We start from the raw sequence: 22,187 nt of genomic DNA on the forward strand, positions 1-22,187 counted from the left end.
CTCAAGCACAGCTGAGCTTTTCCTCTATGAAGATTGAGTAAAAGACTTTTAGCGTTTCAAGGAGAAAAAGCCAACACAGGAAGTAAGACTTGCCATAATAAATCAGATCACTCATCTTTTTGCTCTGTTATCTAGTTCTCTGACTGTAAAATTGTCGAGATACATTAGAAGTTTGAAAGGGAAAAAAAAAAAAATCCAAGCCCATTGTGCATGAATGAAAACTACCTATACTTCCTTATCTCTGTAGGCAGTTTTTGGATCCTAAAACATAAGTACAATTAATTTTTGATTTTTTTTTTTTAATCACCCATTTTAGTGGTATTCCAAAAGTATTGGAAAACTGGCAGAAAAATACGTAAGACAGATAGAAGAATAGATAGAAAGTAATTTTGATTCTATGCAATTTTTACTTTCTTTATTCTATAAACCCTTTCCTGAGATGAGAAGATGATCCTGCTTGGTTAACCATGTCTGAAGTCAGTTAGCTGTTTGGTTATACAGCAGCATTATAGGATTAGAATTAGGATTAGCATATAATTGTTCAAAAAGCATGAAATCCTTTCCATAGCTGTGGTTTAGAAAAGCCTTGTATGCCCTGTTATTGTCTGTGTTCTTTTGTGCATTTTCCTAAAGTGGGATTTGGAATTCAGGAAGCTTAACAAGCTTGCTTTTTTTTTTTTTTTTTATTAAGAAGCTTGCTTCTCTGCATTGTTTTTCCTCAATAGAAACACCACTTTGAGCAACAAATGACAAAGCACTTCAGAAGAGGGAATAAGTGATCTTCTAGAGAATGAACAAACAATTCAAAGTGAAGAAACATCTGGGAAGAGAGGAAAGAGAAGATGTTGATTCCTTAGACATCTTTGGCATTAGCTACACTCAACATATTCCATTCTGAAACCAAAGGAATCTATTGCATTTGCTAGGTTGTCCTAAAGAGTTAGGAAAAAGGCTTACAAAATCAATGATGTAACAACTGTAAATCTCAATTGCTTTATTCTTCATCCTATAGTCCCCAGTCCTAACCCTGACTCAAGGACATAGTGGAATGGTGATGGGTTTTCCTCCTATGGGAATAGGCTAATTAGGCCTAGTGAGAAAAACTGACATGGGAAGGTGACATTGGTTTTGTGAGTTTTAATGCCATAGAAGGAGGCTGCAATTAGCATTATAGCACTTTAAGTCATTTGTTAACTTTGTAGAATTTGTTTAGGCCATTATCTAACACCTGGACACTGGAATGGTTGGGAAAGTTAATGCAAAGCCACTACGGCCTAAATCAATGTGCATAAGTTAAAATGTGTAATAGTCCTTGCATTTGTTATCATTCAGGATCAAAGTGTTGTTTAGTCCTGCAGAGATCTTTTAATTTCTTAATGCAAGTATAAGGTACTTATGTAGATGAACTTTGGACTTTAAAGTTTTTCTGAATGTCTTCATGTAGACAAACCCATAGTTGCCTTGTGTGCATGGCTACTCCTCCTTTAATACAGTAGGATTCAAATTGAAGTAACATTTCAAAATTTAGCCAAATAAAAAAATACCATTTATTAATTAAATCAACTGTTTATAAAGTGAAAAACAGGAGGCTACTGTTTTTCTTTCTAGTGCTTTCTGTAAAAACCTTTGTATTCTCATTCTTTGTTTTAACTTCCATTGTTTTTAGATTTTGGAGAATATTCTCCTTTCAGCCAAAAAATTAGTTTCACCAATGCAGCATCAGCAAGTCATTAGATACATGCCAGTATTAAATGACTGTGGATGTTTATAAGCAAGAATGCAGAAGTTTTAATCTAGTTAATAATTAAAGTGTCCTTAACACTTAACTTTTTAACTCTTTATTATCATTCACAACCACATCACCTCTCATACATCTTTAAACATTTTAAGAGATTATGATGCCTGCATTATAACTCACTCAAGAAGCTGCAGTGGACAGTCACTGAAATATATTTTTCAGGTTATACACATGCCACTTCAATTAATCTCCAGTGGAAACATACAAAACAATCTTCAGATCCTGATTTTGGTTACCAGAAATTTTGCCATTGTTTTAGATATTGTTATCCAGGGTTTTTTACTTGCATACACTACTCATTTCGTGTTTTTTCTTCTCCCTTTCTCCAGTGTTTTAAGTACTTTGAGACAGAGAACTATTTCTGCTCAGTAATGTTAGCACAGATGCCCGCAGCCTTGATTTAAGGAGCAAATGGAACACAGCAAAGGTGTCTGCCCTACAGTTAGCCATGCAAAGTGACACCCTGAGCCAGCAGCATCAGGTTACACAGGACATGCAGGGCTGGGAAAGCAGCCCCTAGTGTATTTTGAGGACTAGTGCCTGGCAGTACAGCTGCAACACTGTTACAAAAGCAGTGCTGTTCTGCCACAAAAGCCTATGTACCATATAGGGTTGGTTAGCATGATGATCAGCTGGAAGTGCAGCTGAGAAGCTGGAAAGGAACAGTGATACCAAGCTCACTTAATCCCTTTGAGAAATTTTTACAGTGCCTAGCCTAGTTTGGGTCCAGAATAAGAGATCCGAGGAAATGCAGTGGAAGCAAAGTAACATTAAAATACCCATTAATGGTACTACAATATACCTCTAGTATTTTCCACCTTCTAAAAACCCTATTGTTCTACCTAAAAATATATAGCATAAAAATAACGTTAGCTTCTCTCCCTTCTCAACAATGTAGTTGCTTGTTATGTTCAGTTTTGTCTGAAAGTGCTGAATAGTCTTCTCAGAGTCCTCCAAATCTCAACTGTATTCTGTCTGATTCCCTAGAACTTCATTTTAGTTCTTTCTGCATCAACTTCAGTTTTCTTCTAGATCAGAAGAGAAAAGGCAGTAGTATGCAGCCCAAAATACAACAGGGGTTACAACTTTTGGGAAATCTTCCTCTATTTGAAAAACAGGAGAAAAATATTTAGTCACTAGAAGACATCTTCTCTTTAGATTTTATAATCCATTTTTCCCTTGCCTGAACCAAAGTGTGATTGAGGTACATGAGGAGAAAGTACAACCTAGGAGCAGATTTAGTTGTGGTGACTATACCAGTGCAGTAAACTCCTTTTCCTTCCCTCAGTTTCCCCACCCCACCACACACTTTCACTGTCAGGAGTCTTTTGCAAAGACTTTGATAACAAAGACTGTCTGCTCTGATGCAGCTGGCGATGTTGAGAGGAGGATGCTGAGATTTCTTTGTTCTTCTGATAAATTCTTATAGCTAAGGCAGTTCTTTACAATGTTGTCATCTGCAGCTGACTCCCTATTCTCCTTCCAAATCTGGTTTTTCTTATTCTTTTGCTATTCCGTGACCAGTAAAGATTTGAACCATAGAAGTAGCATGTAGCTTACTCAGGTATTACCCCTGTAGGCAAAGTACCAGGTGTCTACAAAGGGCCGTGTCCCATTCTCTGATACATAAGATATTCCAAGCCTTTCATCTGAAACATGCAATGAGAGCACTTGGTCCTTGGATGTTGCTTTGCTGTCTACATTAATAATGAAGTCCTGGTTTATTATGCTTAGTTTGTGGATTGCCATAGTTCAAGGTCTACCTCTGTGTATTAACTTTCGGTATATGAAAAAGGAACCATTGGGTTCACTTAGAAAACAAAACTCAAGTATATTGACTTAACCTTGCACACCCATGGTGACAGACGTATGTAAGAAAAATAAATTTACTATTAAATCAAAGAAATACATTCTTAGCTAAGGAAAGATCATATTGAGACTCAATAAATTTATAATTTTATTGAGCTACCTGTGGCAGTACATCCCGCCCCCCCCATCCTGCCAGCAGTAAACGAAACTTCTCCAGGAAGGGAGAAGGGGAAGGAAACCCTGGAGGCTGCAGGTTGAAATTTGAACTGGCCAACCGAGATGTGCCAGGTACACCGAGGTGACCCTCCTAGCCAATAGAATTAAATGACCACAGGTCAGATTCGACAGGGGTATAAACGGGGTCCCGCTGGAGGACACGTGGGAATCAGTCCTCCTCGGAGCAGCGGGTCTGCAGTCAGGGACTCCCTCTCGGGCCGGGGCACCGCCCGAGGTAACTCCTCGAGGGAGAGAGCCCTCAGCTTTTAGGTGAGTGATACGCGCGTTTTGAGCCATCACTTTAAATCTTGGGAATTCTTAAGTCGGCCGTGTAGTATTAATTCTCTTTACATCATTGAGCCTGTGGTTTTATAAAATGTTACCAGACTTCTAACTAACTTTTGCTGAAGAATAAATCTGAGTTTTAACACCTGTTGGATTTGGTTAGTTGTGCATCCGTAACACTACCTCAAAAGCTTAGTGTTTTGATATTCTGCATAAGTACAGAATTTCACACATACAGAGTGGCACATATACCCCTGCACATGTCATTCTAGCCAAGAATTTTATTAGTCTTCCAATTGTGAAATAACCTAGATCAGTTTAACCATTTAAACCTGTTTTACTATAGATAGTATATGTCACATATAACAAAAAAGGTATGTGCACTTTCTTTTTCAGTAATTTACTAGGACTGCTTTATATGTTTAGTGATGCAACTGTATTGTAATGTATTTAGTCAATAGTCAAAAATGGATACCATCACAACTATACAAATCAATGTTCTACGTCAAGTTTTTAGCAGTTTGACAAAAACAAATTCTAGATAGCATGCTTCTCCTCGGTCATTATGATTGACCTTCATAGGAAAATAATCAGAATATAAGTATTACTTTCTTCTTTTAACAGAGGGATAAAGACCTTGATCACATCACTGACAGCATCTTCCATAGTGTCTGCTATGTCACAGAAGTGTAGAACCACTTTTCTTCAGACAGGCTAAAGAAGTCTATATAGGCAGAGCACACTGTACTTACACAGAGGTAAAGGATACAAGCAACACAGCAGACCACTTGCATCCTATGTGAGATAACCAATCTATTTCCCTGTATTCCTTTCAAGTATACACACACAGAGTATATAGCACAGCCACCTCTAAACTTTTTGAAAACTTTATCTAGTGGGGAAAATAAATGTGCAAAACACTGCATCCAGTTCCACCCCCTTCCTCATTCTCTAGGGTAAACTCTGCCATCTCATTTCTCCTTGTTCCTACCCTAGCCACCTTCTTTGCCACGCCAGAGATCCAGATGCTCTGCCTGACCTAGTTCTGGACTGGACCTGACCTCTCTAGCCTCCCCTCTGGTCCTTGCTCAGGCAGTACTTATCTGTTCAACAGTGCCTTACCAAGGCATGCATTCTCCCCTTGAGAACCATTGCTATTCTGTGTTGGTTTGCAGTGGTAGAATGTCAATCAGACCAGGGGTGGAACAGCCTCTAGTATGTATGTTCACCCAGCCTTGTGTAACAATGTAGACCTTTGAGTGCCTCTTAATTCTGGAGTTAAATAAGTTGTTCCATGATATACAGCTAGTAGGTAGAGGAGTCATAATTAGAAAGTAGGTAGCATGATTTCTGGCTAAAACTGTTGCATGTTTTTACCACACAAACTGGAACTCTTCTTCCCATGAGATAAGATGTCTCCTCATGGCTCTAGTATACAAACTGTGACGTCTCATGTCCCCTAGATATACGGCAGAGACAACAGCATGTTGTTATTAACCAGTGCATACAGCATAGATAAAATAGACTTAAAACTGGGAAAAAAAACCCTGCCATTTCTGTATTGATCTGAAAAATCCAGAGTATTAATTTTTTGAAAGATTAATCTTACCTAGGCACTTCCTAAATTTCTAGAAGACACGGATTCCATAAAATATGGATGGTTCAAGTAACATCAATGTTCCACAATCTGATCTCAAATCCAGATATAAGAGCCTTCCTGGAGATTATTAAAACAATATTTTGATTGAAAGATGAGATTAACCAAAATTTTAGAGAATCAAAAATTTTCTGACAAAGGTATTTTTTCTTCCTACGAATTTTGATTTTTTTTTCTATACAGTTTAATTTATCACTATTGTTATATCATCTTATCAAATGAATGCTCAAATTCACACTCTTATTTAGATCCCTAGTACTTATTCATTTTACTACGATATTGTCTTTAAGTCCTTTTATTAAATAGAAGGATTTCCAGCTAATGTATAAGCACATCTAGTTTGTTATTTTCCCAAGTGTCTGTAAGCTTAGATTCAGTCTGATCTTCAGATCTGAAGTTTGAACAGATTTTCAGTATCATGAGGTTAACTGAATGCACTAGTTAGCTCTTGCAGAAATTTGGAAATGTCCAGTAGAACTACTTTTTCTGAACATTAGTCACCTTTTTTTCTGATGTGGCTTTCAGAGAGCAAATAGACCTTCTGCTAAAGCTATTCACTTGTGATACTGACTGTTTTTCATAAACTATGATAATAGAAGTAGTCATACCAAATGCAAATGTTTGCAACATTTCCAAAGCTTAGCATAGCTAAAGAGGCTCTGCATAGAACAAGCTGCTTAATTTCTCAAAAGCAATTGGTATCTTTAAGAAGACATAATCTACCTGATGGAGATATAATTTAATAATATTGATGAGGCTGAATTTTGTGAGACATATTACACAATTTAAGTGAGTCACAAAAAAAGATGTATTCACTGGTAAAGGGTATGTTTGGTATTTCATTTTATAACTGCCAATATTTAACTATTTACTATGGTAACTTTACTATTTAACTATTATTTACTATATCTTTCCGTCAAATTCCTGCCCTTTCTCTTCAACTTGCAAATAGATATAGAACAAAGCAAGGTACATGAAGAACTTGTAGGAGATTATACAGCAAAACATGCTGGAACTAAAGATGGATATGTTCAGCTACCAATATTTTCTAACAGTGCTTGAGTTTGGGCAAAGTTATCATTCACACCTCTAACAGGCAGCAATACAATTACAAACTCTGGCACTAGCCAAAGATTTCTAATAGCCCTGCTTCCTAATGACTTCACCTGGATTGCTTAATGCATACAGAGGGTAAGATACAGACCATAAATTAACAAGAGACGAAGATGACACGCAACCCTGAGATTTTTGGGGAGAAGGAAATTTCTCCCAGGATAAAAGGTTTTGTTCATCCTGTTAGCTTGACAATTTGTACAGGTTTTCAAGATATAAATGTTAAATATAACAGCTATGTTATTTCTTAAGTTACAAGATTAATGCTAGTGACTTCAGCAGAAGTTTTGTTCAAGCAAAGACTGCAAGCCTGAACCCTACATAAAGATTATTAAACACTAAGCTGGATCTCTCCCAGGAGGGAACTATACTCAGAACAAATAACCTTCTTCCCTAGTTACCTGTAAGAGTTGTAGTTCAGACACCAGCGGAGATTGATGCATCTCATTTAATAAGGACTATTGAATATGAATAGAGAGCAGTGGCAATCTGATATGCTTGGGGCCTGACATTAAAGTTTGTAATCTGTTAAAACTCTCTCAGAAAGAAGTGTTGTCCATCCTGCAATAGGTCTGAGCACTCTGCTTTTTTAAATTAAATTAGAAAGGAGACCTAAATGAGATATACCCATCACATTTTACTTTTTAATAACCTGCTCCTTAAGGTAGTGTTAAAGGTTTGTTAATGTTGAAGAACAAAGTTCCTGTTAAAATAAACTTTTTTACCTTAAGATTGCAGTATTAAGCCGTTTCCTGGAGAGTCTCTTTGAGCACAGGCCCTTTAAAAAAAATCAGACACTCTCAGCAAAAGGCATATTTGCATTCTACATTGCAAGGTTGGTATCATACCATAATAGTCATTCTCATGATGAGACTTGGTGGCTAACCTGCCAGAAAATAGTTGATTTTTTTTGGCTTTCTTCCCCCATTTTTCACCCGCCCCCCTCTGCTCTTTATAATATATTTAAATAGAGAACAAATCACACATTTTTGACAAGCAGGAACTGGGGTCAGAACCAACCCCAATCTCCTTCCCAGCTTTCATCTGCCTGAAGCAACATGGCTTGTTTCATCTCATACCTAGGAAACAAGCCAAATGGAACATGCCCTTGGTAAGATCTGCCTCTCATCTGAAGATCCTGTCTTTTCTGAAAGACAGGCTCCTCCTTCCCTTCTCCTTAACTCAAAATTACTTTTTATGAAGTTCTCAAAGAAAATAGAAAAATTGTAAGACTCTACTAAATATAAAATTTTTCACTAAAAGGACATAAGTTTGGACTCTTGAGGACTAAAAGGTGGGAAAAAAAAAAAAGTCTTTCTTTCCTCTGGAACAGGAATAGGTCATACCTGCATTGCTAATATGAAATGAGCAATTGCATGGTAAGTGTGCCAGTGCTACAAACTGAAGAACACTAAGCCTCAAAAAGGACAACTGATTCATAAAGAAGTCAAAATGGCAAGTCCAATTTAGCTTTGGGAGAGAGGTGTGGGTGGGGTTTGGTTGGTTTGGGGGTTATTGGGTTTGGGTTTTTGGGTTTTTTTTTTGCCTGAAATCTTTTTGCTGCCTTCATAAAAGCACAAAAGAAAACAAATAAGTGGCACATTGTACATACATTTCAGCACTGTATATATAGCAGTTGTCAATTACCTGTTGCACTGACTGCATCATTTCAGAAATGTAGCAAATTTGAGGATCTCCCCAGTCTACCAAGGGTCTCAGGACTGCTCACAGAGAAACTAAATGATAGGTAGAAAAGGTTGAAGTGGACTATTTAAACCTCACTGTATACTACTAACAGTGTGAAAACTACCTTGTTGCCTCTAGGCAAAAAAGAGCTCTGTAAATGAAGACACCTGAGCAACACATTCTTGTGACCACAGGGTAGAGCTTCCTGTCTGATCATTTTTTAGTTGTTTTCAAACCAAGCACAAATTAGGTCTGAGGATTTTGACTGCTGTAAATACACCTTAGAATGTGTGTGCAAAAAATTCAGGGAAAAAAAGATATCTTCCATATATTCCAAATATTTATACTTTTTTCTGGAGAGATGCTTCTATCGCATCCTATATGCTACCTTTCACGCCAAGGGATAGAATCATAGAATCATTTAGGTTGGAAAAGACCTTTAAAATCATCGAGTCTAACCATCAACCATGCCCACTAAACCATGTCCTGAAGTGCCACATCTACGTGCTTTTTGCATACCTCCACCTCCAGGGATGATGACTCCACCACTTCCGTGGGCAGCCTGTTCCAATGCCTGACGACCCTTTCAGTAAAGAAATTTTTCCTAATATCCAATCTAAACCTCCCCTGGTGCAACTCAAGGCCATTTCCTTTCGTCCTATCACTAGTTACTTGATAGAAGAGACCAGCACCCACCTCACTACAACCTCCTTTCAGGTAGTTGTAGAGAGCGATAAGGTCTCCCCTCAGCCTCCTTTTCTCCAGGCTAAACAACCCCAGCTCCCTCAGCCGCTTCTCATAAGACTTATGCTCCAGGCCCCTCACCAACTTGGTTGCCCTTCTCTGGACATGTTCCAGCACCTCAATGTCTTTCCTGTAGTGAGGGGCCCAAAACTGAACACAGCACTTGAGGTGCGGCCTCACCAGTGCCGAGTACAGGGGAACAATCACCTCCCTGCTCCTGCTGGCCACACCATTTCTGATACAGGCCAGGATGCCGTTGGCCTTCTTGGCCACCTGGGCACACTGCTGGCTCACATTCAGCCGGCTGTCGACCAACACCCCCAGGTCTTTTTCCGCCAGGCAGCTTTCCAGCCACTCTTCCCCAAGCCTGTAGCGCTGCATGGGGTTGTTGTGACCCAAGTGCAGGACCTGGCATTCAGCCTTGTTGAACCTCATACAATTGGCCTCGGCCCATCGATCCAGCCTGTCCAAATCCCTCTGGAGAGCCTTCCTACCCTCAAGCAGATAATAGATATGTTTCCAGGTATGTGGCATTCACAGCAGCCACAAGCAGTGACACAGGGAGTTCTCATGTGCAGTGTGGCCCTGGAGTTTTAGTCAGGAGGGAAACTGTTGTTGAATTAGTGGTCTAAGATTAGAGCCAATTAAGTTTATATACACCCAAAGTTGTCAGATGCTTCCAATTCTAGTAATTGGTCTAACAAAAGACATCATCTGATGAGACAGAGTTGCAAGGAAAAAGTTACACTCACTTAACATCATTTTAAATATGTGACAACAGTAGTAATAAACACCTCTTAAAGTGTGATCTATTAAATATTGTACTAACAAGAATCTTTCACAGGGAATATCCACACATATAGCTTGGCTAAGGGATGACATAAGAAAATTGAAATACGACATTCTACACAACTTCCATACACCTATAGAATATTGGGCTAAAGGTCTAGATCCTGCAAGAACAACTATTACAGCTGTTAAGCCTATGTATAAGAATTTACAGTCTACCCTATTTACCACTTTAAGGTCTGGAAAACTAATATTAATGGGACAAAACTGAGAGCAAAAAAGCAGGTGAAAGTTGCTTCTACTAGAATATGCAATAGTTTATGAAGAAAAGTTACCAAATCTCTATCCACTGAGACTTTTAAAAGTAGACTGGAAGAAAAAAAAACCCAACACTTTAAATATTCTGCAGAATAAAAATCTTACTCTAGCAGGAAGATGTTTATAGTTTCTTTGATTCCAGTACAGCTTGGTGAACAATGAAAAATAAAGTGTTTTGAATAATACATTTGGGGGGAGGAAAATCACACCATTCATTAACATTTGTCATCTTCATTACAGCTCAAATTAGCAAAGACATCCTTATTTAGGAAAACATTTTACATTTACATTTAAACATGTGCTGAGACAGAGGAATAACAAACTCTGTGTTTTTGCTTAGTTTCCTGCATTCAGCTGTAATTCTAACATATTACTGCCTAAAGACCATGGTGCAATATGTTTCAAAAGTGAGCAAAATTCTGTCCTCCCAATTCATGTAACTAGCATCAAAAGGTAACTAGAGCATCAACACTGATGGAGTGATGAATCAAATTCATTCCTGTACCAGATGATCGTGAAACCATTAACCATTCATGGTGAAGTATGGAGAGTCAGGTGATACACTGGTCTTGCGCTGGCACTTTCTAGTGCCATCAGAAATTAAATCTAGACCTGTTTAGATTGCTTGAGGGTTTTTGCCAGGCTAAGTGATGGTCTTCTGGCATTATCCCTAAGCTATGTGTCTGTATGAGATAAGCTAGTGTCACAAGCACCCCAAAGAGTGAAAATGACTTTCCCATTACTTCTAGCACCATTGATTCAGGTAAATATTACCACCTATGTGATATCTATTCCTTAAAGAAAATTATTTCAGTTTCCAAGACTTCAGTAAACACTGAAGTTTCTAATCAATACTAAAACACACACACAGACATATTGAAAACACACATCCCCCACATGTGCACAAACCCCAGCTTTTGCTTCTAAGATCATCCAAGCACCTGTTATCACAGAAATACAGTAACACTGTTGAGATACTTCAAAAACCTAATTTCTTGAATACTAATAGTAAAAAAAGAAATCCCTCTTCAACAGCATCTTCACACTGTTCTGCATGGTGTAATATAATTGGAGGTACCTGACACCACAAAAGTGTTATTTAAAATTATCCCCAATCTATAACAACAATTCAAGATGGAATCAAGAAAATAAATGCAGCTTTTCCACAGCTGTAAGAATATGGGAGACAGGTTTACACTATGCATTTATTTTTCATTGTTCTTTTCATTTTTTCTATTACAAGCTGAACTGTCAAGCTATTTCTTGAGCTTTCTTATTTTCCCAAATGCTTTTTTTTCCTTTCCACCCGTACCTGCTCCAATTCATCAGTCACATTGGGGCTCTAATGAACTCTCCCTGAGAAGCAAGAAAGTGACATCATTTTCAGAGAGGGTGGGTGTAAGGGTGGGCTCAACACTAATCTCCACAAGGAAGAAATCAGCACAAATGAACAGGCTATCAGACAAAAAGAGGAAGAAGGGGCAGAAAAGCACTCGCAATGAAGATATAGTCCTCATTCTATTTTGATGTTGCATATAGCAGTCTTGGGTTTTGACATGTTTGTCCTCTACAGTTGTGCAGAACCACACTCTGAAGTCCTGTGTAACAGTAATTTCGGGGAAGAAAAAAAACAAAACAAAAAAACCAACCAAACAAAAAAAACCCCCAACCTCCCCCCCATCTCCTTATCAGCTCTGAAAATGTGGTTTGGAAAACTTATTGCTGGTTTTGACACGTTTGGTATTAATTATTTGGTAAATAGTATGTTCATGAGATTGCAAAGGTACTCTTTGAGCCACACTGAAATGACAAAGGAGTCAACGGAATGAAAAATACATGGAAACTACTATAAAGAGAGTAAAAAACATGATTTCCTGCAGTCATGTCAAAACCAGTTTTAACACCTGTAGAATTAATATGTAAGGAAAGAACCAACTCAGTCTTCAGAGAACATTGGGCGAGCCTGCTTTGTGGGCAGAAGATGCATCTAGATGCAATCTAAATGGAAAAGAAAAGTCTTATTTGATTCCTTTAATTTAAGTCTTTTCATGGAAATTTTAAGTGTAAATAAGAACCAGGAACACAATTTCTAAAATGTCCAGTTCAGATATAATGTGTAAGTAGAAGCGGGTGGTCCTCAGGAGGTCCGGATCTTTGAAGTACACAGATGCCCAAAGCTATCTGTTCCCCCCCACTCCAAGGCTAATAAAGAATACTGAATCTGAAAATTGGAATTATAAGCCTCAGAAAACCTCTCCTTCAGAACTTCTGACTCTATTAAAATCAGAAATGTCTGTCTTGCTCTTACTTGCTTCTTAAGCAACATACAGTGTGTATGAATGAAAATACTGCTTTTTAAATAAAAGCAGTATAATTTTTTGCAAAAGATATTTTATTGGTATTGTGGAAAAAGGCCTGGCCATATCACTTGTTTGAACTGTTTCTCTTTAACACCATGACTTTAAGTTTTATAGTAATGGACAACACTTCAAAAATAAAAAAGCCTGTAAAATGAACATATTTTCTGTTTTTTCAGCATCTAATAAAACTCATTAAAATTATCTCAAATGCCTAATTCTTGCACAATAACACTAACATATAATCAATTATTTTCAGACACAGCAAGAGAAATGGGGCTATGTATAAAAAGTTAAGTATCAGTGATTTGCTATTATGTATTTAACCATACATAACCCAGTTTCCTCAGACAACAGGTTCTTCTAAACTTGCTAGATAATTTCAAAGCATTAAGGAAATGTTCATCATTTAAAAGTCAATATTATTGTTCAGTTCTAATTCAAGCACAGCATATTCATTAATGGATCACTAACATTTACAATTTTTCAATTAACCTACCTATGATACATAGTAACTTTCACAGGAAGGCAATACTTGGTAATAAAGGCCTATCCAAACCCTTAGGAAAAGACAATCATAACTAATGACTGCAAGCTGAAGTCAGGCAAATTCCAATTAGAAATAAAGCACACAATTCTTAGAGAGAAAAAGTGAAAAAGCACTGGAAAAAAATTGATTTGGAGATAAGCAGCTAAAGGAAGAGACATGATTCTTCAGATTCAGACCGACCTGCATTTGTGTCATCCAGCTTCAAGCATTTTAATAATGTGCTCAAAATAAAAAGCCTTCACTCTTCTAGTAACCAACTGAGAGGAGAAACCATCTTACAAGGTGATTCTGGCTCTAAATGTCTTTCTGGCTGTCACTTATACAAGATACCAGGGTCAGTTCAGGGAAAATTTGGTAAATTTAAGTTTCTTATAGTGAGTATCAGACTAGACAGTTCAGTTGTCTCAGCTGGTTTTAAAATTCTTAGTTCTACCTTTTCCATATTACACTGCACGCATCTTATTTCTGCTTTGAAAGAGCTACTTCTAGGGCTGTGAGAGCATTTATATCCTCCTCACCCATCCATGTCTTAGTTTCTACTGCAGTAATGAGCAGCTATACCAAATAAGGCCTGCCGTGGCAGTTATTTTAAATGATCCATTGACTAAAACAAATACAGAATAACAATTGGTTCAGAGACCACATAAGCTAGCGATGATTTGCAACAATAAAGTTCAATATATACAAACTGTTGACCTAGAAATGATTGTATAAGCCATTACTAATTTTCTGAGTCACCTAGTCAGCTCTCCATTGAGTCTTAGATAATATCTTGTAGCTGAACTCAGAACTGCTAACACAAAGTTATAGCAACTTCTCACCTAACAATTACTCATCCCCACTCTGTTGGGTGTAAATTTGATACGAAACATTCCTTGGTAGTTTCTGCCCCCACACAGCCTACAGAACTTCTGTTCTGAGTGAACACTTAACTTCTTGAACATTTCTGTAGCCTTGAGGGAATAAACTTATTCAGAGGAGCAGGACAAAAAGGCTTGTGCATGTCCCAGTTCTTACTTGCCTTGAATCCTAAGTAGTCATCCATACAAATGATGATTGTGACATGGATGTAAAATGAACCAATGTTTCAGTGTGCTGCTTTTTGCAAGTGTAAATGACTACACAATGTGACTGCTGAAAGAGGCCCAGTCAGCACAGAGTATAAAATTCTCTATAAAGAGCAATCTGATATTGAGGTACAAAGTTCATATTAGACTTCAGATAAGGGAATTATTTTCAGATATATCAAGCAGTTGACCAGTCAGTGAGAGGTTATTTATGAAATCTAAATTGAATCTTTTGTTTTGAACAGAGTAGCCATAAAGATCTAAAGGAAAAGGAAAAATCTGAGCCCTAAGTCCCTGTCTACTATGGTGATTAGCAAGCTGTATGTTTTTCTTTCCCTACTAAAAATTTATCAGGGTTTTTTTTTTTTCTCTGTAGGACTTTGAACATCCACAGATTTTCTTTGCCTTTTTGGCCTTAAGCACATGTTCAGCTGATTGGTTACAAGGATTTCCTTTACAGTCTCTGGCTAGGTGCCACTTTCCAGCTTGCTTTTCCACATTCTTGAAATGATCAGTCTATTCCCCCTGTTTTGGGGGAATGAAACCTCATGGTTCAATCACCTTCCATCTGAGTTTCTGGGAACACAGAGAGCTTCCTTTTACCTGCCAAGATACTGTTGCACATACACATGCCTAATACCTTTCTTAAATATACTTTGGGGGTTTTGTTCCTTAACTAAAATGCAATACTATTTTTGGATGGTAGTTTCTTTTGTTTCTGCTACACTATGCAATGAGTGTGTGTATATATATATAGATATATATTTAAAATCAGTCCTGTAATAAGTTTTTTTCTTCATACATTAGCATTATTTCAGTATTAAATAGGGTTGACTGAGTTTTGTTTGGTATCTTCTGCTCTCTTAATGACCAAGTAATAGCAAGCTCACTGTAGATCCTGTCTCAGTCTATGCCAGCACGCAGGAGTCTGGAACTTCCATTTTCAGTCCTCTTAACAAATCACTGATATCTGATCTATTCCATCAACTTTGGCAAAAAGGTGTCCATCAGGAAGGTGAAGAGTAAGAAATATCCACTCATATTTATTACCCAGACCATCTTTGAGGAGATGAAGATTCAAGGGCACCCTTTTACCATTCTTGTCAGGTTTTTCTAATAACTTCTTTTGATTTATCTCCAGGCATTCAGGGTTGATATCACACAGATGCCCTGTAAGCTATAGGACTTTATACTGCAATAGAAGTATTTTCCATTCTACACAGACTTGAACTTTTTTATTTCCTATAAAAGATCCCTCCATTCTGAAATATAATCTAATTATTTTGTTCCTATAAGGACCCTACATTTGGCAACTGTATGTTTTTCTGTATCCAGGTCACCAGTAGATCAAGCCTGTATCACTGACCTATTCCCTTTATTAAAACCACTACATTATTTATCACTATGTAAGTTTTGGTGTTCTTGTCACCAGCTAGGATTAAAGTTTATTTTCTAATTCGGTGAGAAAACATTAAATAGCTTTGGGCTAGCATCTTCTCTTAATCATATTCAGCAAAAGAAATCAACGCAGCAATCAACATAGCATTATTATCCCTATGTATATTTACATCTAAAATCCATTGTTAACTATTTTATTACATGGCAAGGCTGGCTCTGTGTTCTTCTGGTTCATCAGTCAAAATGTACTGCAAAAACCAGTCAAATAACTTACAACATGATTCTTAAAAATGTATTGTAGACTGAAGGGCACATCTACATGAAAAGCGTATTACCCAAGATGTAATCTAAAGCCATAAAATGACAAGGAGGAGCTTATAGTTGAGAATGTAAGAAGTGAAAGACAACTACATATACAATGTATATATGCATATAAATCCACTTACATGGTTATATATATGCTTCACTATATATAATGATGCTTGCATTCTTTCTAGATAAATACATTGGTTATGGTATTGAAATAGCCTTATGGATAAGTTTATAACGAAGCCAACCACAGGATTACATGTATGGAAAAGATCACCAATCACCAACTTCGGCTATTAAAGTTCTGTCATAGACATTGTCAATTATGCATATACTCTCAATATTCAGTAGTAGGTATATATGTTTGCTAACTAAGGATCAGAATGACACACAAAAGGACTGGATGACCTTGAAAATTGCAGTAAAACCTAATTTGATGCATTACAACAGAATGAAATGAAAGGTTATGCAGTAAGTCTTACTTCAAGACTGGATCAAGACTGTCCACAATAAAACTGAAAGGTCTTAGAATTCTAACCACAGCAGATAAGAACCTTAAGAAAAGCAGAGTGAATTAGAGACTGACTGCAAGCCATGTGTTGATACACCTTAAAAAAAGAATAATTTTAGTGAGTATCAGGCAATATTTCCCATAAAGAAACAGAAGGCACTAAGATCTCATCTAGAACGATATGTATTGTTATCACCAGTTTTCAGAAAGATTAACTAAAGTCTGAGATGATTGAAAGAATGAAAAAATACAGAAGATTAAAAGAATTTTACTTTCATAGTCCACCAGAAAAAAAAGTTTTGAGGAAAATATTTTTGCCATGTATAAAGAGATAGCAAATGAGTTAAGCACTATGGAGGATTAAGAGTTATTCAAGTAAAAGATTAAGCTGGTAGAGAAATCAGTGGTTTACACACAGAACACATTTATTATGTGACTAGAAGATTTCTAATGGTCAAAAAGCATCTGCATCATGTTCTCACTATCCAACTTTTTTTCTGTAACAGCATGAATTGAGCACAAAAAAGTAGATTTAATTTGAAATTTGATTGGTTTACAAAATAACTGTTAAGATACGGACAGTCTAGAGAACTACGGGACTGGATTTAATGAGCCAGGAGGCCCCATTTATTCTTAGTTTCCTAAGTTGCAGGGTCTAAAAAAACTCACCAGCTGCGACCCTTGTCCATTCACTGGGAATGTATTTAATTGAAAAGCAGCAATTAATTTCCTACACAGTAGGCACTTCACCACCACTACATGATATGACAGCCAGTCATAAAGGACATAGACTGAATTTCATCAGACAATTTGCAAGCAAAGTATCCCACATCCTATTAAGAATCCTATAGGCTATTTCATGGCCCATTATCAGTTTTAGTTCCCATTGGGAACTCCTAAAGTTTCCTGAGAGTTGCACATCATCATGTAAGTGGAGTGATTAGCAACTCAGCATTGTGTTTTCCTGGTTAAATTATGTTCGACTCCTTTTTAAAGTCAGAGCTTCAGATACCTTCAAAATAGTTGTGGGTCAACATCGGTTACATGTGGCGTAATTCCAGTTTTCTAATATTTGTTTCACAATTGGCACCGCTATCGGGATTTACTTGCTCTTCCCAGCCTTTTCAGTACTTAAATTCAACCAAGCATATGCTAACTAGGGCTGTGGATGTGACAGCCAAAATCTTTTATGACATTGATTCTATTTCATATTTTGAGAGCCAAGGCTCATTTGGTTGTTTTGATCTCTCATACACACAACAAAATAAAATGAAGTTCAGGAAAGCCCATCTGGGAAGAAAATTATAGTTGTTTTGTTTCATCCTCAAGAAAAATTCTATCACTATCTATGGCACAGACCTTTCTTCCATAAGTTTGAACTACTTATAACAATATTGAGCATGCCCACCAAGATCATGACAAGGCCTAACTCAGACCTGATTTAAAGAGAGTTCAGTAGACTCAACCTTTTGTAGAATCACATACCTGATACTTTTGTGCTTCAGTTACCCAATCCGTAAAATTAATTTTAATCTCATGACTCCAACTTGTAAGATGATACCAAGGTTTCACTCATTTTGAATTTTGTAGCTAGAGTTTAAATATTGATTTAAAATAAGATTATTCTTGAATTACATATAAAATCCTCTATTGCTTGTCAGAAATACATTATGTCTTATACCTCTATGGAGCTACTCATGCTTGGGAGTCCATAAAACTCAGAGAACTTCTGTAACATCTTTCAGATATGTTCTGGGACACACAACCCCTTGTTAGGACCTGAAGATCTCTGTATACAACACGTATGATCACAGAAAAAGGGTTGTTAATGGTATAAAAACTAGACTCAAATATTCTAGTAAAGCATATTACTTTTTGAAACATTACTGTGCTAGAAAGCCAAAGTAAAATTTTTCATGACGGTTTCACCAGGAAATACAGTTTTCGCCTAGACTACTTTGGTGTCAAATCTCACAGAATTTGTTCAGAGGAAGGGAGGAAAGTCAAATAAGATGTTTAATTTTAATGGAGGTAGGAGCTCCATGTGCAAAAATCCCACCATCTTTTTGGGTTATTTCACATTATATTTTTAAAGATCATCATGATATTATAAACTCTTCAACTTTGACACTTCAGTGAAAAGAACATATTTATTTTGAAAAATCTCTACAAGATATAGTTTACCTCTAAATCCTGCTGTGCAGGGGAGTTGATAGCACTAATGAAAATAGACAGTGGAATAATAGTCTAGAGTTATGATTACTACATGTAGGATTTTGTGACTAAGTTACACCTACTGGTTAGTCAGTCTGTTTCTTTTCATGTCTTTGAAGGAAAGAGACAGACACCTGAATCTTAAACACTTTTGCATGCCTCCCAAAATACTTTTAACTCCAGGGAAATGTCTGTAATGCAGTTTGTGCTTTTCAATTGCTTAATAGTAATGAGCAGATTTTTTTTTTCGTAATTTCTCCCTCATGTCAAAAAAAGACTAGTACAAAAAACAAAACTAAGAAAAGTGAGTCATAACTTCAATACATAGTAGCTGATTGGGTTTGGAAACAAAGCCAAAATGGCTGTTTAGAGAAATAAAGCCTGAGAAATAATGATTTTTTTTTTCACCTATTAAAAAGATCTTTAAGAAATACAGAAAGGGCTTATCAAGTGGAATAATACCAGACAAAAACATGTTACTTTTTTGCAAGCATGCAGACCTGGGAGCCAGGTAAGACTGGCTAAGCATTATTTACATTACAGCAACATTCATGAGCACAGTCAATTTCTGGGTCCCAATCCGCTGAAACACTGTACATGACTGAATTCCCTATGGCATGATTCTTCTGCTTTCCACCCAGCTGTCTAGACAGGTAAAGGATGTGGACACACTTCTCAAAATCACCATATTGCCACAGGAAGAAGATGTAATGAAATCCTAGAAAATGTGAGTAGAGGAGTGGCAAGTAAGACTGAAGATTCCCCCCGCCCCGGCCCAGGAATTGGTAAGATTGATATTAAACTACAACAAGATCTACTATTTATACAGGACTTTGAGGAAAACACACAGAAGGGGGGGGGGAATGTAGTGAGGGGATGCATAGAGAGGTCCATTTCTTTTGCTTATCAAAAAGAAAGTGTCTTATTACAGTGTTTAATGACCTTAAGAAAAAAAATACTAAATGACTAATCAAAGCAAAGCAAGAGAGTTACTGAAAGTTGAAGATACACACTGAAAATAGAAATAACATATAGCTTTATTTATTACTTCTTTTGGCAGTAAGCTAACCTTTTTTTAAAGTAAGTTCTAATTAAATATAAGTTGCTATGATCACTGTTGATCATATTTACATGACTAACAGGTAGCTGTTAGCTTTAAACATCTATGAATCTATTCTAATGTTTCACAATATCAGCCATAGGATTGAATTTCTTACAGCAATTAAAGTAAAAATTTCAACAAGAGCAGCAGATAGTAAATCAGTCTTTCAAAGGGACTGAAAGAAAAGATGCTCTTATACTTAGGAGATTTTGGGGAAGAAAAATCTGGAAAGCATGATAATATTACAGAGTCATGAATGGAGTTTCCACTGAACAGTTATCAAGATAACCACAGCTTCACAATTCAGGGCCTGAATTACCTAGTTTTGTCATACAGTGGATGGAGAGTAGTATAGCCCTTTGCTAGCACTTGATTTGAAGCCATATAATAAGGCCAGAAAGGATAGAGACAGTGAATAATCTAGTTTTGCAATCCATGGGGAAGACATGATCAGACCTCAACACACCAAAATCACCCTGTTTCTGACATAGGGAAGATTTTTTGATTGCTGACAAAACATGAGTCAGGCACTCCCGATTCTTCCTACTACACACACAGGGCACACACAAAACAAAAATTGCTTGTATGATTTGCACCCTTGTTGTGTCAACAGTGGCAAGTGACTCTTACCCATCCGCATATGTCTGGGCAACAACATGGCGTTCACTGAGAGCAGAGAGAGGGAGACCCCATTTATCTGCCCGAGCTGAGAGCAGCTTATTTGGCAAGTCCACAAAGACTGCAGGGGAATTTCCCGAGCACTGAAACAGGAGTCCAGTCAAGCTATTCCTCCAGGAGGCATCAAAATGTAAAGTCTAAACTTACACAATTAAATACAACCACATACTCTCAGAAGAAGTCCCAGCTCACTTGGTCACCAGCAGGGAATAGGCTTGCTCTACAGTTAAATTTGTCAGTGGACATCAGGAGTGACATCTGATGACAAAGTCCTACCAGTTGGTAGGAATTAACAAGCTGGAAGAACTCTCTTGCCAGACAAGCTCAGCTACAGTGTCAGAGTGATATGAGGCCAGCAGAGCTTCTCTGGATAAGAACCTTGCAAGACTATTTTTAAATGAGATACAACATCTGGAGAAAATAATCTAAATTATAAGATTTCCCACTTGATGACGAGATATCCATTTCTCCATCCAATACTTATGAAGACAGATCTGTCTTCCTCTAAGCTTCATAACCTTTCTTCAGTACTCAGTCTTGTAACAGGATCTTACAGTGATTGTCCAAGCCTTAAGAGAAAACTCATCTCAGTATCTTTTGAGAAGCAGAATATATTGAAACCTGAGATAAGGAGTTGAGGCTGGTGCTGCGTTTGTTTGTAATTGCTTATGGTCTCTTCTACTTTATTTTTTTCCTCATTGGTGCTGTACCACAAAATCTATTTGCTTCACAAAGCCACTTGTGACCAAATTTAAAACAGTAGAACTATAAATAAGTCTCAACCACAGACATCATCATGAGTATAATATCTAATTAAACTATGGAATTCACTGTTGCAAAATATTACTAGGGTGCATTCTTGAAAGGGATTATACATTTACTAATATAAAAATCAACTTTTACAGATACCTACAGGTACAAAACTACAAAGTTTGTCAATAAGTGTGTTCCAGAGCATGAAAAGGGATCAGAAGGAAATATCTTACCGTGACGAAGTATTGGAATTGGGTGGATTGTGAGAGTAGGAGTGGGAGGAAGCACATTAAACTTCCCATTTCCACCATTATCCATAGCAGGAGACATAGCTCTAGGGTTGATAGTTCCACTAAGACAAATCTTATATCCCTAAAAAAAAAATTTATAGAACTTACTCTGACAACTCTGGCAAAGAGACAGGTCATGATATTTCCTAATGTGTGCTAGGAAAAAAAAATGCAATGTGATGTAAATGGCTATAAAAAGTCTTAATAACAATAATTCAGTATTATCGGATCTTTTGCAGACTTACTAGTTTAGCACTAATTTTATACAAGAAGAAATTAATACTACGTAAAAAGGTAAGTTAGTGTCATAACCAAAATCATTTTATACTCCTCATAAAAAGGATGTTATATTTCTAAACATGCGTGACATGCTCTTACTGACAAATGGTGTATTCTACAGAGTGATAACTTAGCCATTTGTGATTTTCTCACACGCAGCACCTCAGTCAATATCCTGTAGGTCATCATTCTGCTCTTAATCAGGAAATCCAAGTAGGAAACACCTTGCTGTCAATATTATTTATATCTTAAGGATTTAATAGT

Source organism: Harpia harpyja, chromosome 3 (assembly GCF_026419915.1).
Source record: "Harpia harpyja isolate bHarHar1 chromosome 3, bHarHar1 primary haplotype, whole genome shotgun sequence".
In the NCBI taxonomy this organism is placed as follows: Eukaryota; Metazoa; Chordata; class Aves; order Accipitriformes; family Accipitridae; genus Harpia; species Harpia harpyja.